The sequence below is a fragment of the Pyxicephalus adspersus genome, chromosome 5, assembly GCF_032062135.1.
Source record: "Pyxicephalus adspersus chromosome 5, UCB_Pads_2.0, whole genome shotgun sequence".
Classification (NCBI taxonomy): Eukaryota; Metazoa; Chordata; class Amphibia; order Anura; family Pyxicephalidae; genus Pyxicephalus; species Pyxicephalus adspersus.
The window spans coordinates 124,823,291-124,831,019 of NC_092862.1; positions in this window are offsets into that span (position 1 = coordinate 124,823,291).

Sequence of the window (7,729 nt, forward strand, 5' to 3'; positions counted from 1 at the left end):
TAGAGTTCAAGTCCACAAAGACTATTATTTTAGTGATTAAAGTTATGTTGTATTTCATCTACAGATAGCACAGAAACTGAAATTTAGAATAACATTTTTGCCAGAATTTGCATATCAATAACTATTCATAAATGCATTTTTCAATGCAAAATATGCAATTATGAGTGTTAAATTGTGTCTGAACTTGTTTTTTTAGTTTATCCTTTTTCTGCAGTTTACTTTACTCTTTTTCAGAGTTTTAAACACAGTTGCAGTGGGAGTTATCAGTTAACATAGATTAAAAGATGATTTAATTACCTGTGTGATGTAACTTTTCAATCAGCGGAGCAACAGGGGTTTTATGCAGAGGAGAACTTTTATTAACAGTCTTTAATACAACTTATTTTAGATTAAAGTCTTGCAGGAAGAATCAGACTAGACTACATATCTCTAACAAAATGATTGAATTCTGGAGGTCTTTCAAGCTTTAACTCTAAAGAGAAATGTTATTATTAATAATTATTTTAATATTAGTGATTTATGTAACACCATTGCTTCATGTTACTATATATAAAGTGTTACATACAAGGATGAATTATATACAGCTACATTATTAGCATTTGAACATTTACAATAGAAAGTAATGTTACTACAATCACACAGCAAAGTATATTTAATAAAACAATATGTTATTATTATTATGATGATGATTATTATTATTATTATTAATAATAATAATAATAATAAAAAATAATATTTATATAACATCAACATATTAGGCAGTGCTGTACATTAAATAGGGGTTTTAAATGAGAATCAGATACAGACAGTGAGAGTAGGAGGAGGAGAGGACCCAAATAAAATGCCAAATAACAAAAAAAAAACATTCACCCCCCTCCATCCTTGGACATCACACACATATATATATATACACATATATATACAGTGGTACCTCAGTAAAAGTCTGCTTTGGAATAAGTCCAACCTGGTATAAGTCCTGTTTGGACACGAAAAATTTTGCTTGGTATACAACCTTTGTACTAGAACTTGTATGGGTCAAAATGAGTCACAACACCGCACGCTACCCTTATTTACCTCTCTCGAGACAAAGCCACGACTGCCCACGAGCGTCAGTACGCCAGTTGCTACCATTCAGCGAACAACCCGCTATAACTCTCTGTGAATTACATATCATCTCCTCCTTCTCAGCACCATCCTAGTCGGCACTGTACTCTTCTCAGCACGGTAAAGTGAGGTTAAATTTTCATTTATTTCATCATAATTGCTTTTGTATTCATGTATTTTAGTATTAAGCAGTGTTTAAATTACAGCCCCATCAATGTATAATATGCCAATGGGAACAGATTAATCATTTTCCTTTTATTTCTTATGGGGAAAATGTGTTTAGTATAAGTCCAAGGATCTGGAACGAATTAAGGATTTATACCAAGGCACCACTGAAAATATATATATATATATATATATATATGCCAAGAAATTATTCACCACGCCAGTATTACAGTGCCACCACCCTGGACTGTTTATACAATGTAGGATGGATCCACACTTCCGTGTTTACGCTGAATTCTGACCCTACCATCCTACTGTTGCATCAGAAAACTTGTCTGATTTCTGTGAGTCTGTATGAATTGTATCTACTGCTGTAGCTCATCTGCTTTAAAGTTAAATGTGTTGTGCATTTATAGATTCTCTTCTGCATACCTCAGATGTATTGAATGGTTCTTTGCAGTTGTGACTGTTGCCTTTCTGCCTTTCTATCAGCTTGAACCAGTTTAGCCATTCTCTTCTGACCTTTGGCATCGCCCAGAGAACAGCCACGCATTGGATATAAATATTTGCATTTACAAGCAGCTGAAATCATAATATCATAATATTATTTGTAACAATTTAACATAATAAACTCCACAAAGTTTGTATCAAAAAATGATGCAGTAATAAAATATATTTATGTACATCTTCAGCTCAGTCACAATTGCTGCAAGCCTGATTTCAGCATCCATTTGGTATATAGCAACTCACTGTAAAGAGAGATTTTAGGTTTTAGGAAATTTTTCAAAATTTAAAAATAATTTATTTCATTTGAAGGAATATAAAATTAGTTTTGAGGGTATTTTCCTATATTTGACTGGTGATCTCAAATTAATATTTGACATTTTCATGAACCGTAGCATTAGAATACCACGTATAATTGTTGGCTGACAACGACTAGCTTTCTGTCCCCTTATCATGTGCATCATATCTACCTTGAACTGCTAAGCACACAATATATCCCTCTGTCACTTCATTTCATGCCTCACAGCTTCACTTTTACTGAGTATAACTCCTGGAAAATCTCAGGTGCAGTAAGAGCTCCATCACGTTGACAGCAAAATACACAATCACAATCAGCCTTACAATTTTACAGGGATTCAAATTATGTAAAAGGTTTGTCAGACTAACTGCTGTGAAATAGCATTCAGACCCTTGGCAGGATTTAGAGAGTAGCTAGGTTTTCTGATTACAATATTATTCAGATAAATTGTACTCTACGCTCTATAGAATGCTAAATAGAACAAGGAATATGATTGACCAAAAGATGCTTATCATTGTACCGCATGGTTGTAGCCTAATTAAAAACATTTCTGTGTAGGAAAAGTTACAATAGAATAGTCTTAGCTCCTAAAAAATAACGTGTCACATTCAAAAATGGATTAGGGAAACTTGAAGGGGAGTAAATATATTTGCATTTATGACTTTAAAGGAAAGCTCAGGTATCAAAAGCATAACCTATAAAGTATATTCATTAGGACTATGTACATTTGTCATTTCTATATATAATTATGTACAAGATTACAAGATGTATGCATAAAAGGTTGTGGAAACCAGAACCTTTATTGGTTCTTCCATTGGATATGAAAGTTTTTACATAAACTGGAGTCGCAATAGGGATGAGGTTCTAGTTCAGTCCTGCAGAACCTTTGCAGATATTCAGGAAAAGATGATGAGACATATATGTCCTAGTTACACAGCCATGGCTCTCCAGTGAACATCTAGATGTTATTATATAGGAATCATCAAAGACTCTGCAAATATGCCCCCGTAAGAATATATTAGCCTGGAGTTGAATTAATTAAAAATGAAGTTATATATTTATATACCTTTCCCAATTTCCAGTGCCACCTGCTTAGCTTTTATATATGTTCTACCATTGCGGAGATACCTATCAACCTGTAAAAAAATAACTTTTAAGGCAGGAAACATAAGCTTGTAACTAAAACATATTTGTCGCATCTTTCCTTGAAAAAGCATATCTGGTGAAATGCGTTGAAAGATTAGTGAGACAGTCATATGTGTCCTATATGTCTTATATGTATGTGTATAGTTTAATATATAATTAAATTATGGTGTTATAAATATATTAGTTGATGCTCATTGAAGAAAAGGTGCCTTTAATGTACTTCATTCTAAAAGTTCTCATTTCCTGTAAAAAACGAGTAGACTTTTTATTTATTTAACAAGAGACCTGTATACCTGGATCTTCACAGCTCTCTGTAGCCCCAGACATCACAGAGCTAAACAGAGCCTGTCTACTACAATGCACTAGTTTACATCAATCACTCAATCTCTTGTTTGGTTCAATGTGTATTATATGGCAAGAACACAACAAAGGAAATTGATGTAACCTGTCATTTGTCAAAAGCTTGCAATGTATTTAAAACAGATGAGGACAGACACAGAATTTGTACACATAATAAGTTATTCCAAGAATATCAAATCAAGCTGTATCTGAGGTGCTTCTTATCTGCCCACCATGGTGCAGCCTGGGTAAATTAAAAGCTGCAGGAATGCCAGCTTTTATACTTTAAATATTGATCAGTTCAAGCCAAATGTTGGCCATAGATATTAGATGATGTGTGATCAATCTAAGTCCTCCAAAATAATTCATTCCATACTCTACTTCAGAACTTTTCCATACCCAACTGATGCATTTTGCATTACCTTTAACTCCCTGCAAGCACTGGACTATCCTAGCTTGCCCCAGTGAACTGGTAATTATTTCACCATTTCACTCAAGTTGCCCCCTAGCTCTCATCAGACATTTTTTAGCAAAAGACCTGACCAAGAAAGTGCCCATTCTCTAGAAGTCACTTCCTAGACTAATTTTTCTCTGGAGATAAAAGGGGTCTTCAAAAGGTTTCCGCACTTTTTTTAATTCGAAAACAAATTACATCATTTTTCTCCATAGTCACCTTCTTGTAAAATGTATTTTTCTCAGCGTTATACCAACTTTTTCATGCCATCAGCAAAAAATATTTTTGGTTGAGAGTGTAGCCAATGATGCTTTCACATCATCATCACATGAAATCCTTCCTCGTAGTCGTGGCTGGACATCCTGAGCGCTCTGCACTCGTCACACTAGTACGGCCATTCTCGCACATTTAGATCCATTTATAGATGACTCTACAAGGGATAACTTTATCCCCATAGTGAGCACACATTAGGAGATGAATTTGTGCTACCAGCACAGCTTATAAAGCGTATGACAAAAGCTGTTTCTCTTGAAATTTAAAAGTTTCACAGCCACCTTTACCACAGCGTGACAACTCGTATACTAAGTTAGAAGGTTAGCCGGCTTGTCAGTCAGACTAGTCAGATGACACTCTCAGCCAATTACTACTGCTCCTGCCCTTGCCTTTTCAAATAAAAATATAAAAGTGCAGAAACTATTTGAAGACTCCCTCGAATATTTCACAGGTAGGCCCCATCCTTTAGCAAGAAGATGCTTGTTTTGTAGAATTTGGGGACAGCCAGTTCAGCAACAATTGTTAGAATGAAAATGAAAGAATTTTAGAAAGTAGCTTGCAGCTATATATAATGTTTAAGTTACCTTTTACCACAAGTTTGTGTTGAATTCTCAAAGTTTAACAACTACAAACCTTTGCCTGCAGCAGAAAAAAATGAAAAGTCTATATCACAGAATACGCCATTGCCCCTGGTCAAGAGCCAATGTTTTGAAAGAACAGATGAGCCAGTTCTCCTTCTATAAATGGTTGAGCACCACAGTGCCAGTGTGAGCTAACACTATTAGAAAGAGGGCATTGGCCATTGGTATATGTCCCCCATGACAGTGCCAAGTTTCCTATGCCCTTTGTTGGACAATACCTTGCCTAATTTTCCTACAAATGGTCAGAATTGAACCTTCATGGGTAGACTTGCTCATTCCTGTAACCTTTGAATCATTTTATTTTACAATGTTCATGCCTGACTTCCTTACAAATTTTTATCATGACCAGTTAACAGACAAGACTGAAAGTATATCCAGACTTTATCAAGTCTATCACACACAATGGCTTTCAAGGGGATTTACTGAATGTATTTTGAAGAAGACTAAAAATACCACTTTTCAATTATCTGTGAAAGTTTAATTCTAAACTTTAGAGGAAGCAAAGAGAAAGCCACTCTAGGTGAAATGCATCTGCTCTGAAAGCCGATGTGATAATAACTGCTGCTGAGACAAGAACACACAGCATGAAGCACTTCTGAAATGTTTTTGTGATTTTTTTCTATTTGTTCCCAAAGCAAGTCACTGTTTATAAGAAATAGATATAATAGCAAAGGTTTACTCTGAAGAAGGAGTAACATTTCTTTCCTTATTGTACTTTACATAAAAGACAATAAGTCCCATCTACTAGAAGTCACAGAACTTGTAATTGGAGCCCCGCAACAGAATGAACTGCATAAGAGGATCTTATGTTGCATGGCTTACTCCAAACACTGAAGGTTTTCAACTGTGTACCAACTGTAGACAGCAAGTAGAATTAAACAGTGACCCAGTACAGCTATCCAGTAAATGTTGCTACAGTCATTATGTTTATTAAAATTTGTGGTTTTTTGAATATTCAATTTTCAATATATTCAAAAATATTCACATTCCTTCATAAACAAAGAAAGAAGAAGTGTAATTCCTTAAGCAAATACTAGGTAACATGAATGGTAACTGTTTCTTGTACCGCCAACTACCTTCAATCTTCAGACTTGAATATGATTGATGAAACTTCATAATACTTTTAATAATACCCTCCCAACTTTTGGAGATAGGGGAGGATACCTTTTAGCTTTAAGTATGCCGGCAAAAGGTACAGCCCTGCCATGCCCCCTATTTATGAACTATATAAAAATATGAAGACACAAATAGATGATTGGTTGAGCCAACAAGTGCCCTTTTATATGACTATATTTCCTTTTTATTAGCTTTAGAAAAAAATGTAAATTTAAACAGAAAAAATGACAACAAAGGACAGAAGTTTGAGGGTCAGAGGGATCTAAAAGTTGGACAAAGGTATGTGCAGGGTATGTGCACTGGATGATCTCCTCCAAATCTGGGACAGTTGGGAAGTGCACATACCCTGCCTAGGAGCCCCACTAGAATGATCTTTAGCCTGGACCCACTCATGTCTCCATTACATAATTCCTGATTGACTACAATAGGACAAGTATGGTAGTATTGGTTTAGGTAAGCTGCACAATGTTAAGGATCAGTGCAAGGGTGAAGGATGAATACATCTTCACAAGAGATGGACTTATTTTTAATAAACTTTTTTTACAAAGGTTATAATGGGTAAGAAGAAAAATTCAGTCTGAATTTGATTCGATAGAGATGTTCAATCAGATTGTTATCCTTAGCATAAAGGAGCTCTCATCAGCAAGCTGCTAGACAGTTCAAGCATCTATCTATTTCTGTCAGGACTTCCATACCCTTCCTATCCACTCTTAATATTATACTGACACTCACTGTCAGATAATATCATAGGAGTTTTTGCCAGAGCAAAATATATTAAGAATTTGTACAGCTAAGTGCAGAGTAAGAGAGTGATGGGGATTTAAAGCAGAACTAAACTAAAAAAAAAACCTCTGCAGATCTCTTGATTCTCCTGGAGCTTTCCTTGATTGGGTCCTACACTGCCCTAGAATGCCGCTTCATCGGGTTGCTCCCATCTTCTTTCCTCTTCTGGCTATGTGACCTGATCTTGCTTGCGCTGGGTGACGTAGCCTGCTGCAAATGGGGAAAAAAGGAGATTTTATTTCCCCATATGGGATAAAGCCCCCAAAATCTGGCGTGTGCAGAAGAAGCAGCCAGAAGTCTCTCCACTCCCATTCTGTCATTACTGCTGCTTTGAGGAGGGGGGGGCTTTAAAACAAACAAATATTTTCCTTACATAAAAGGGTTGTCCACCATTTTGTGTAAACATTTTGGTGGTAGGTCCAATTTAAGGCTTCTATAAACCATAGCTGTGATGTGCAACTCCGTAGTTGTGGTGGCTGCATTTTTAGGACTTTTCTCATTTATTTTTATATAATGATCCTAGAGATATGGTAATAGGGTTTGTACTAGTTGTGTACAGTGGTATTTTTTAATGTACAAACCCTATTACAAATTTTGTTAATGTATGTTGAATACATCGTTTGTGCCGAAAAACCCTGCTTAAATCTCTGTCTTTGTTGTTTTTTGATCTATTATATAATGATCCTGCCAGTAGCACACTTCTCATCCTAGGGTGGCAATATGATGTCCAGTATCTATGAAGGAGCAGAGCTGTCACTTTGTGCCTCTTGCTCCCAATTTGGACCACAACTTTCCTTCTCCTCATCGCCGTACTACAGAAAGTTAAAGGATGCTGCATTTCTAGATGATCAGAGGTATTTTTATGTACTTGCAAAATATGTAAATCTAAGAATGGGTAATTTACTA